The sequence below is a fragment of the Schistocerca piceifrons genome, chromosome X (assembly GCF_021461385.2).
Source record: "Schistocerca piceifrons isolate TAMUIC-IGC-003096 chromosome X, iqSchPice1.1, whole genome shotgun sequence".
In the NCBI taxonomy this organism is placed as follows: domain Eukaryota; kingdom Metazoa; phylum Arthropoda; class Insecta; order Orthoptera; family Acrididae; genus Schistocerca; species Schistocerca piceifrons.
Genome location: NC_060149.1, coordinates 116,193,716 through 116,205,842, shown reverse-complemented (window position 1 = coordinate 116,205,842; position 12,127 = coordinate 116,193,716). Strand labels below are relative to the sequence as shown.

Here is a 12,127-nt window from a genome sequence, read left to right as displayed (position 1 = left end):
GGTAATCCGCCGCGTGGACGCGATCCTGGGCTATAGGAAGATGGTATCTGTTCTTTCGGCCATTGATCTTCTTCTGTGCTGGATGCACACGCATTGCCGGGACTCGGTAATATTGTTTGGCGAAAGTAATGAGTGTAATGGGCAGGGGCACTACGAATGTAGTGTGTGGGGATTAAGTTGGGAATGTGTGTCTCACGGGAAGCGTGTTTGGGACAAATCCCTGTAGTTGCACTATCCTCTGTGCCCTCGGTGGCACAAATGGATAGAGCGTCTGCCATGTAAGCAGGAGAGCCCGGGTTCGAGTCCCGGTCGGGGCACTTATTTTAAACTGTCCCCGTTGATGTATATCAACGCCTGTCGACAGCTCAGGGTCTTGATTTCATTATCATTTCATTAGAGCCTGGGCTGGCCCACCTTCGTGCCTAGGAAGCTAGTACGCGGCACATTGCGCTACACGAGCACGCTTTCACTAGTCAGTATTAGTAGTTCACGAGTGTAGACTAGTTTCGGCCACAGAGCATGCTATATTTCCCTAAGGCTCCTGTAACGGGTATGGAGGGCAAGTTTCATGAAAATTTTGAGTCCTAGAATGCTTTGACTCAGCCACCCCAGGTTTAGCGTCTCGCGATCTTAGAAATGTTTAAATAAATTTTAATGCGTATCAGATCATAACGAGGAAGTGAGCAGGGTTTCATACGCAAGGTGGCCCGCGTACGTGGCGGAGTGAAGCCAAACAGGATAGTTGGGGCGGATAATGCTTCACAAAACAGATGGACACTGTTTGATTCTTCGATGCTGGTTAAACTCGCCACCAAGTAGTACACTTAACACCTTGCAAACAACGCAGAGGGCCGAGGTCAACACGCGTAATAGAAGAATCCCAAGTACAATTTAGAGAGGTTATCAAACATTAAGGTGATCACATGCCGAGGAATGGTGCAAGGGAATGTTCCAGAAAGAGATCTAAGAAGTCCTTGTACAACAAGTCAACTAAGAACGATATAAAAGAATCATGTAACAGTGAGCATGCAGTTTCAGTATCGAGTATCCAGAGGGCAGTGACGCTCCACCGCAGCACCTGATGGAGCAGTCAACACTTGAACCATGAGAAGTCGGTGACAGACTCTGGTGGACACGCAGCAACTGCAAGCTATGTGGCGTTTTACAAAGTTCATTGGAATAGTGCTGGACAGAGACTGACTTCCCGTATCTGTGTCAAAGAGTTGGTATAGTAGAATTTCAGTGAATAGGAGGAACAAGTTATTGCTTGGTACTTGTCTCTTGCATGGAATGCAAAGTGACGTATGAGTACTACTGAAGTAGTTCAGTGTTGATGACTGATTCGTTAGGCCATGTTAGCAGACGGAGTGACAGTAAAGCACTCATCTCTGACAGTGATCCTTCCTAGTAATTATTCAAAGCATCCGACACGGCAATAAGTAAATGAGTTTGTTAGAACGATAAATTGATTAAAGAAAGAATAATTAATTGCTACTTTAGCAAACGATTCCTGCCAACTCCAAGAGAGTGACAGATCGACTGTTACCTGCGCCCCCCCCCCCCCCTCCCCGCCGCCAAGGAGATTTCTCCCTCTCATATCCACGATAACGGTTGATGACAAAGCGACGAAACCCACAATGCTGTTGAAGTCCTGACTGCGCCGCGCAGGGGAAGTGCACCTATGCCGGGACAAGACAAGACATTAAAAACTTAGTGAGAATTTGACTGAAATAAACTGTATAGCTAACTTTACCTCACTGTCGACTTATAAACAAAGTATAATCACGTATTGTACCTTCACAAATATGGTTTACTAGACGAAGATTTGACTGATAGTACAGTACACCGGACGGTGAATGTTCAACGGAGGTGAAGACGTCGTTGGGTCTGCTCCAAAGAAGCGAAACCGAACTACTAATGTTTTCTACATACATGAACGATTTACCAAGTACTAGCGACTTGCCCTCGCTTCGCAAGGGCAACTATTAAGTATCTACAGTCGGACGACTTGTCTGACGTAGCGGTAATAATAAATGTACATATATATACCTTTCTCGTGAATCAGTCTGTATATTAGTGAAAACCGTGTCAAAATCCCTGAAATAGTTTCGGATATTGGCCTTCACATACATACAGAAAAACGCCCTGGGGGTCTTTAATCAACTAACATGTGTAGAGGATTAACAGCTGTCTTTTTCTCTGAATATGCTGATGTCTACATGAAAGTATCGTCTCTGGATGATTATAAGGACATGCACATCACTCTAGATAGCGTTTCATCTTGGTGTACTGGAAAGTAGTTCTGGTGACCCAAAATTAAAGCAACAAACAGAAATTTTGCAAGGCTGCGTTTATTTCGCCACAAAACTAAAATGGTTCAAATGGCTCTGAGCACTATGGGACTTAACATCTGAGGTCATTAGTCCCCTAGAACTTAGAACTAGTTAAACCTAACTAACCTAAGGACATCACACACATCCATGCCCGAGGCAGGATTCGAACATGCGACCGTAGCGGTCGCGCGGTTCCAGACTTAAGCGCCTAGAACCGCTCGGCCACTCCGGCCGGCCTGCCACAAAACTGTATAAACATGTGATAGCAAAGTAGAAACAATCTAAAGAATACAGCATGCAAACAAGTGGACCATGCATAACAGTAGACAAACAAATATGTTCTTCGTTTTTTTCCGACTTAACATACTTGAACGCATGCTGTGAATAAAGTCATCAATGTCATGTTAAGGCAATAACGCCCATTCTTACTGCGGAGCTGCTTGCATGTCATAGAGAATGGTTTGTGGATGTCAACGTGATGCAACCCGCCTCCATAGTGTATCCCAGACATGTTCTGTGGGATTCAAATAGGGAGAGCGAGCAGGTCACGCCGTGCGTGTATCTTCCGTTTCCAAGAAAACATCAACCACTCGTGCTCTGTGAGGTCTAGCATTATCGTCCATAAATACGAAATCTGGGCCCACAGCACCTCGCAGCAACTGAACATGAGGTCTCAAGATCTTGTCACAATACCTGACAGCAGTTAAACCTTTCCTATTCACCCGTAGAATTTCATGAATAGGTGTTCGAGTGGTCAACATAATCCCTGCCCACACCATTACCAATCTTCCTCGATATCGGCCTCTTTCCACAATGCTCGGGTCTCGAAATCGTGTTCCACATTCTCTTCAGATGCGAATCCGTCGAGAATCTCTCTTCAGACCAAATCGGGACTTACATGTTAAAAGAAAATTGGCCCACTGTTCGACTGTCCAGGTGGCATGTTGATGACGCCACTCTAGACGTTCCCTTCTGTGGAGACGCGTCAGAGGCACACTTACAGGAGGTCTCCAACAATAAAGACCACTCTGAAAAAGCCGTCTTACACCATTTGCCTCGATACAACCCGTCCAGTGGATGCTGCGAGGTCAGATTCCAGTTGCTGCACTGCAGTACCGTCGTGCACTTACAACCATATAACGGTCCTCTCTGTCTGCATGGTCTTCGGGATACAGTTTCGGTCTCTTTAAACTGTCGCCACATCCGAGAAACAACAGAACGATTCTCGTTGAGCCATCGGGGCACATGAGTTTGCGACTGTCCTGCTTCCAATTTTCTTAAGCCACCCCCCCCCCTCTCACCACCACCACAGTGTGTCTGGTAGGCGTATTCTCTGTCCTATACTGCACCGCCTGTGACTGTGTACACAGCGATTGTGGATGTGGGACTAAATGGCAAACACTAGTCCGTTTGATATGTGCCCTGACAACATTGTTGGCGTGGTTTTCCGTTGGCCGAAATGGCGTTGGCGTGGTTTTCCGTTGGCCGAAATGCCATCTTCCGTGCAGAACACGACCGTACGAACATGTGTTGACAGTTGGTATGATTATATCGTGAATTAGACACAGGATAGAAAATAGCCGTTTGTTGCTTTAATTTGTGAAACGGTGTAGATAAATACAAGGCAATGCTGTCTGAATGAGAGAGTTCAACAGTATCCGATTACGGGAAAACAGGTAAAATTTTTAGTACTGTCCTATAGAGTGTAAGTAGGAGTCTGGTTCTCTGCGGAGAGAACCACATGCTAGACTAAAGCGACCAGCGGCAGATCATCGTGAAATGTCGGTACAGCTCATAAGAGAATGATCAGAGAAGGGAAATGGGAATCGCAGAAAGAAAAATGACGTTATCACGAATACTGTTGGATTACCTTAGCGAAACTATGTTACTTCAAACGTTTTGTACAATGAAGCTTTGTAAGTTAACAGTAAATTACACTCGTACGAAGTCTCGGGTGAAGCAATAAATAAATACCAGAGAAACGCCGGAATTCTCAGCTAGTCTGAATTAAACTCTTTCATCAGAGGGCTCTTCTTACGCAGCTGAGAACGTGGCGGAGCCGTTAGAATTACTGTCACACTAGGGTGTTCTCTGATTAAAGTTCCAGCAGTCGTAACTTTCACAATTGCTCACAATCCCTACGTCAGAAACGCGTTGGTGGCAGCATAAGAGTAACACAGTCTCCTTCGAATACGGAGAATTTCTGTTGCACTTTCGTATAGGTTTCACCGACCTGTCGCGATCCTAATGGCGCGCCTGCGAATTCATTCCATGTCTGTTGTCATTAATTTTTAATAACTCATCCAAACAGTAAAACAATATTCTAGAATTTTTCGTACCAGCGTCTTGTATGCGATTTCATCAACACATGCGTTGCATTTACCTAGAACGTTTCCAGCTCGAAATCTTCAAAATGGTTCAAATGGCTCTGAGCACTATGGGACTCAACATCTGAGGTCATCTGTCCCCTAGAACTTAGAACTACTTAAACCTAACTAACCTAAGGACATCACACACATCCATGCCCGAGGCAGGATTCGAACCTGCGACCGTAGCGGTCGGGAGGTTCCAGACTGAAGCGTCTAGAAACGCTCGGCCACACTGGCCGGCTCGAAATCTTCAATTTGCCTTCCCTAATACTGATTTCACGTCGTCGTCCTGCTTCGTATCGCCTTTTAATATTACCGTTAAATACACTCTAAGACTCTCTGCCAAGATTTCAGCTTTTAGGCGAAGCCCGGGCCCGAGTGCCCTAGTGCTCCGCCTCGCTTTTCCCCCACCGCCACGCCGCGCTCGGGCTGTCTGAGCGCTAGGAGAGGGAAGCAGGGGAAACAGCGAATGCACCGCATTTAAATAATTGGCAGTACAGTACAACTTGGTTTAATATTCCACATTTATCAACAACACAGATCACAAGCAAAAGAAGTTTTCAGTATTAATTAATTATTTTTGTAGTCCTGGAACATAATATAATTTTTATATGTCAGCATGTGGATATACGCAGACAGTTTTATAGGGTTTTGCATCCAAGTTCCGAGGTAATTGGGACTTATTAAGGTTCATAATCGAAGAAAGGTCTTCCACATAAATATGTCTATCGAAATATTGCAGCACCATTGCAACTTCATTATGGAAAATCTACCTGAGAAAAGAAATGTAGATATCATGGACAATTTAAAAGCAAAAAGATTTATAATTAAAACTGGGATTGCCGGCCGGTGTGGTCGAGCGGTTCTGGGGGCTACAGTCTGGAACCGAGCGACCGCTACAGTCGCAGGTTCGAATCCTGTCTCGGGCATGGATGTGTGTGATGTCCTTAGGTTAGTTAGGTTTAAATAGTTCTATGTTCTAGGCGACTGATGACCTCAGATGTTAAGTCCCATAGTGCTCAGAGCCATTTGAACCATTTGAAAACTGGGATTGATCTGCAAGATAAGTTACATTAGCATATGCATAGGGACGCTTTCAACTGAAACAGCAAACCGTCTGAACACATCTCAAAATCAGATATAAGATTGACAGTGTCCTCAAAACCTTTATAAAACTATCGTTGTAATTCTTGCAAGGCAACAATGAATTGTTCAAACCTTGCGCTTTCTTTAACACCAGTGAACTAAGGAAACTGGGTTGCCTTTGTCATGCGACGATACCTTTCAATTACTGCTGAGTAGTTGCTCTTCCTAACAGCATCCCATACGAGCAAACCAGTTGCGACTCTACCTGTGATTACTCGCTCCTAAGGTACTGGGGCTATGTACGGCTCTGTTTCAAAATAACAGCTCGATGTAGTTACAGGTTCGAACCGTGCAAGTCTTCTTTCATGCCCCGAATGTACACTACTGGCCATTAAAATTGCTACACCACGAAGATGACTTGCTACAGACGCGAAATTTAAACGCCAGGAATAAGATGTTGTGATATGCACATGATTAGCTTTTCAGAGCGTTCACACAAGGTTGGCGCCGGTGGCGACACCTACAACGTGCTGACATCAGGAAAGTTTCCAACCGATTTCTCATACACAAACAGCAGTTGACCGGCGTTGCCTGGTAAAACGTTGTTGTGATGCCTCGTGTAGGGAGGAGAAATGCGTACCATCACGTTTCCGACTTTGATAAAGGTCTGATTGTAGCCTATCGCGATTGCCGTTTATCGTATCGCGACATTGCTGCTCGCGTTGGTCGAGGTCGAATGACTGTTAGCAGAGTATGGAATCGGTGGGTTCAGGAGGGTAATACGGAACGCCGTGCTGGATCCCAACGGCCTCGTATCACTAGCAGTCGAGATGACAGGCATCTTATCCGCATGGCTGTAACGGATCGTGCAGCCACGTCTCGATCCCTGAGTCAACAGATGGGGACGGTAGGAAGACAACAACCATCTGCACGAACAGTTCGACGACGTTTGCAGCAGCATGGACTATCAGCTCGGAGACCATGGCTGCGGTTACCCTTGACGCTGCATCACAGACAGGAGCGCCTGCGATGGTGTACTCAATGACGAAACTGGGTGCACGAATGGCAAAACGTCATTTTCTCGGATGAATCCAGGTTCTGTTTACAGCATCATGATGGTCGCATCCGTGTTTGGCGACATCGCGGTGAATGCACATTGGAAGCGTGTATTCGTCATCGCCATACTGGCGTATCACCCGGCGTGATAGTATGGGGTGCCATTGTTTACACGTCTCGGTCACATCTTGTTCTCACTGACGGCACTTTGAACAGTGGACGCTACATTTCAGATGTGTTACGACCCGTGGCTCCACCCTTCATTCGATCCCTGCGAAACCCTTCATTTCAGCAGGATAACGCACGACCGCATGTTGCAGGTCTTCTACGGGCCTTTCTGGATACAGAAAATTTTAGACTGCTGCCCTGGCCAGCACATTGTCCAGGTCTCTCACCAATTGAAAATGTCGGGTCAATGGTGGCCGGGCAACTGGCTCGTCACAATACGCTAGTCACTACTCTTGATGAACTGTGGTATCGTGTTGAAGTTGCATGGGCAGCTGTAGCTGTACACGTCATCCAATCTCTGTTTGACTCAATGCCCAGGCGTATCAAGGCCGTTATTACGGCCAGAGGTTGTCGTTCTGGGTACTGATTTCTGAGGATCTATGCACTCAAATTGCGTGAAAATGTAATCACATGTCAGTTCTAGTACAATATATTTGTCCAATGAATACCCGTTTATCATCTGCATTTGTTCTTGGTGTAGCAATTTTAATGGCCAGTAGTGTAATTCGCTGCAAGTAATAACGTGTAACTGCGATCCTGCAATCAAATAGTCTATGCATTGGCTAGAATTGCGAGTTGATAAAACACAGAATAACACAGAAATACAAAATAAAATTAAAGGAATAATTTAATAATTCTAATGTCTGTAATTGATGTGGTCCGGAGAGAATTATGTTGAATTATGTTTATTCAAGGAAGACAGCTCAAATAAATCGGAAATGGTACTAAGATATTCAGTTCACATGGTTCAAATGGCTCTGAGCACTATGGGACTTACCATCGGTGGACATCAGCCCCCTAGAACTTACAACTACTTAAACCTAACTAACCTAAGGACATCACACACATCCACGCCCGAGGCAGGATTCGAACCTGCGACCGTAGCGGTCGTGCGGTTCCAGACTGTAGCGCCTTTAACCACTTTGCCACTACGGCCGGCAGATATTCAGTTAAAATACAGAATGGTAGCAAAATCCCCGAACTAAATTATCATCAAAGGCACGCGAAAACTGTATCCATTTTGTGATCACAATTCATGAAATATTCATGAGCTCAAAAAATTTCAGAATTAAACATAATGGTTCACACATTGACCCATGTCATTCAAAGAACAGTGACTCATTCTCTGTCTGTCTTCAGTTCTTTAATACAGACGGAGTATGTTAGAGTACTACTCTGGAGCACATTCAGACTCATCGAAATATAAAGTCCCCTCAAAAGTTAAAGTATTGTAGTGGTAGTTCATTGCCCAGAATCAATCATCTATATGACTGAATCACACATGTTACCATGTGCGGTTCTACCTTCTTCCAGCACTTGACACAAAGTGCCCAGAAGCGCTCCGTTCAGCTCTTCACTCGAAAATTCCCAGTCTCCACTTGACTCCCATAGTGTTCCACTAGTTTGTGCCGGCCTTTGTGACCGAGCGGTTCTAGGCGCTACAGTCCGGAACCGCGCAGCTGCTACTGTCGCAGGTTCGGATCCTGCCTCGGGAATGGATGTGTGTGATGTCCTTAGGTTGGTTAGGGTTAAGTAGTTCTAACAAGGGAACCTCCCCATCGCACCCCCCTCAGGTTTAGTTATAAGTTGGCACAGTGGATAGGCCTTGATAAACTGAACACAGATCACTCGAGAAAACAGGAAGAAGTTGTGTGGAACTACACTCCTGGAAATGGAAAAAAGAACACATTGACACCGGTGTGTCAGACCCACCATACTTGCTCCGGACACTGCGAGAGGGCTGTACAAGCAATGATCACACGCACGGCACAGCGGACACACCAGGAACCGCGGTGTTGGCCGTCCAATGGCGCTAGCTGCGCAGCATTTGTGCACCGCCGCCGTCAGTGTCAGCCAGTTTGCCGTGGCATACGGAGCTCCATCGCAGTCTTTAACACTGGTAGCATGCCGCGACAGCGTGGACGTGAACCGTATGTGCAGTTGACGGACTTTTAGCGAGGGCGTATAGTGGGCATGCGGGAGGTCGGGTGGACGTACCGCCGAATTGCTCAACACGTGGGGCGTGAGGTCTCCACAGTACATCGATGTTGTCGCCAGTGGTCGGCGGAAGGTGCACGTGCCCGTCGACCTGGGACCGGACCGCAGCGACGCACGGATGCACGCCAAGACCGTAGGATCCTACGCAGTGCCGTAGGGGACCGCACCGCCACTTCCCAGCAAATTAGGGACACTGTTGCTCCTGGGGTATCGGCGAGGACCATTCGCAACCGTCTCCATGAAGCTGGGCTACGGTCCCGCACACCGTTAGGCCGTCTTCCGCTCACGCCCCAACATCGTGCAGCCCGCCTCCAGTGGTGTCGCGACAGGCGTGAATGGAGGGACGAATGGAGACGTGGCGTCTTCAGCGATGAGAGTCGCTTCTGCCTTGGTGCCAATGATGGTCGTATGCGTGTTTGGCGCTGTGCAGGTGAGCGCCACAATCAGGACTGCATACGACCGAGGCACACAGGGCCAACACCCGGCATCATGGTGTGGGGAGCGATCTCCTACACTGGCCGTACACCACTGGTGATCGTCGAGGGGACACTGAATAGTGCACGGTACATCCAAACCGTCATCGAACCCATCGTTCTACCATTCCTAGACCGGCAAGGGAACTTGCTGTTCCAACAGGACAATGCACGTCCGCATGTATCCCGTGCCACCCAACGTGCTCTAGAAGGTGTAAGTCAACTACCCTGGCCAGCAAGATCTCCGGATCTGTCCCCCATTGAGCATGTTTGGGACTGGATGAAGCGTCGTCTCACGCGGTCTGCACGTCCAGCACGAACGCTGGTCCAACTGAGGCGCCAGGAGGAAATGGCATGGCAAGCCGTTCCACAGGACTACATCCAGCATCTCTACGATCGTCTCCATGGGAGAATAGCAGCCTGCATTGCTGCGAAAGGTGGATATACACTGTACTAGTGCCGACATTGTGCATGCTCTGTTGCCTGTGTCTATGTGCCTGTGGTTCTGTCAGTGTGATCATGTGATGTATCTGACCCCAGGAATGTGTCAATAAAGTTTCCCCTTCCTGGGACAATGAATTCACGGTGTTCTTATTTCAATTTCCAGGAGTGTATGAAAGAAATAAGCAAAATATACAAACTGAGTAGTCCATGCTGAACACAAGCAACATTAAGGAGAGCTCGTGCTCAGGAGCGCAGTGGTCCTGTGGTTAACGTGAGCAGCTGTGGAACGATAGGTCCTTGGTTCAAGTCTTCCCTCGAGTGAAAATTTTATTTTTTTTATTTTCAGACAATTATCAAAGTTCAGGCACTCACACAATCAACTTCGCTCTCCAAAATTCCAGGACATGTTCAGATTTGCTTGGACATATGCAGGATTTGACGGTCTACACACGGAAAAATTTGAAAAAGCTAAAAACATATGTTTTGACAGAGCACAGGGATAACTGTGCGACTGTGAAACTGTTGCATTCATTTGTTGCAGTTTATGTGACATTCTTATGTTTTCATCACTTTTTTGGGAGTGATTATCACATACACAAGAAAACCTAAATCGGGCAAGGTAGAAGAATCTTTTTACCCATTCGCCAAGTGTACAAGTTAGGTGGGTCGATAACATATTCCTGTCATGTGACGCACATGCCGTCACCAGTGTCATATAGAATATATCAGACGTGTTTTCCTGTGGAGGAATCGGTTGAACTATGACCTTGCGATCAAATGATTTCGGTTCCCATTGGAGAGGGTCTACTAATCGCACGGTTTTGCGGTGCGGTCGCAAAACACACACTAAACTTATTACAGTGAACAGAGACGTCAATGAACGAACGGACAGATCATAACTTTGCGAAAATAAAGAAATTAAACTTTTCACTCGTGGGAGACTTGAGCCAAGGACCTCTCGTTCCAGAGGTGCTCACGCTAACCACGGGACAACGGCGCTCCTGATCTCACACTGTCCTTGTGTTGCCTGTCTTGCACATAGACTACTCAGTTTGTATATTTTGCTTATTTTTTCGTAGTTCCACACAACTTCTTCCTGTTTTCTTGATTGATCTGTGTTCAGTTTTTCAAGGCCTATCCACTGTGCCAACTTACAACTAAATCTGAGGGGGGTGCGATGAGGAGGTTCCCTTGTAAGTTGTAGGGGCCTGATGACCTCAGATGTTAAGTCCCATAGTGCTCAGAGCCATTTGAACTACTGTCTGCTTTTCCATTGCCTGAAGGCCATCATCACCAAGAATACCTTATTCTTAAGCTCTACAGACATGACATGGCTCGACATGGCCACTTCCCAGACTAAACTAATATATTAAAACAATATTTAAATAAACAAATGTCCGAAACTTACAGTTACTCAGATTATTTGCAATATATATAAGTAATAGTTCAAAATATGATTCAAATGGCGCTGAGCAATATGGGACTTAATATCTGAGGAAATCAGTCCCGTAGAACTTAGAACTACTTAAACGTAACTAACCTATGGACATCACACACATCCATGCCCGAGGCAGGATTCGAACCTGCGACCGTAGCGATCGCGTGGTTCTAGACTCAAGCGCCTAGAACTGCTTTTTTTTTTTTAATCTCATTTTGTTCGCTTCTGTTCGTTGCATCTGCTCGGGGCGGACGTCGTAAGACATCCTTTTATGTTCGTTGTTGGTCGATTGACTCAGTTTTTTTTTTTTATTACAGAGGGCAGCTAACCCTCTGACCGAACACGCTGAGCTACCGTGCCGGCGACTGGCAAGTAATAGTTGGTTTATTAATAAATAAGCTAGCATTCTTGCGAAAATGTGTCACGCTAATTGCAACAGATTATCTTTACATATTGTTTAAACAGTTATTTATGCCTCCTTGAAAGAATTGTTTTTCCGTTCTCTTTCCAATTGTAGTGTCCACTAACACATACGACTGACTGCTTATAAACTGGAACAGTTTTTTATTAGCACTCGCAGTCAACATTTAAATAAAGTTACTGGCAAAATAGTAAACTGTTCTATAATAACTGCACATGTATGACAATGGGGTATTGATGCTACTATGTAATTGTGGTGGATACGATAATGAAACAGATATG

The 12,127-nt window shown here is 46.0% G+C and overlaps 1 protein-coding gene across 3 annotated transcripts in view; it reads left to right on the top strand.

Moving 5' to 3' along the window:
* LOC124722858 (UNC93-like protein) overlaps positions 1–12,127 on the top strand; it is a 409,177-nt gene that overhangs the window by 120,110 nt on the left and 276,940 nt on the right. Inside the window, exon 2 of one of the 3 annotated variants that reach the window (XM_047247984.1) lies at positions 11,743–11,797. The exons of the other annotated variants lie outside the window; for them this stretch is intronic. The gene's annotated coding sequence lies outside the window, so the exon portion shown is untranslated. The remainder of the gene's footprint in view (positions 1–11,742; positions 11,798–12,127) is intronic. 3 annotated transcript variants of the gene reach the window in all.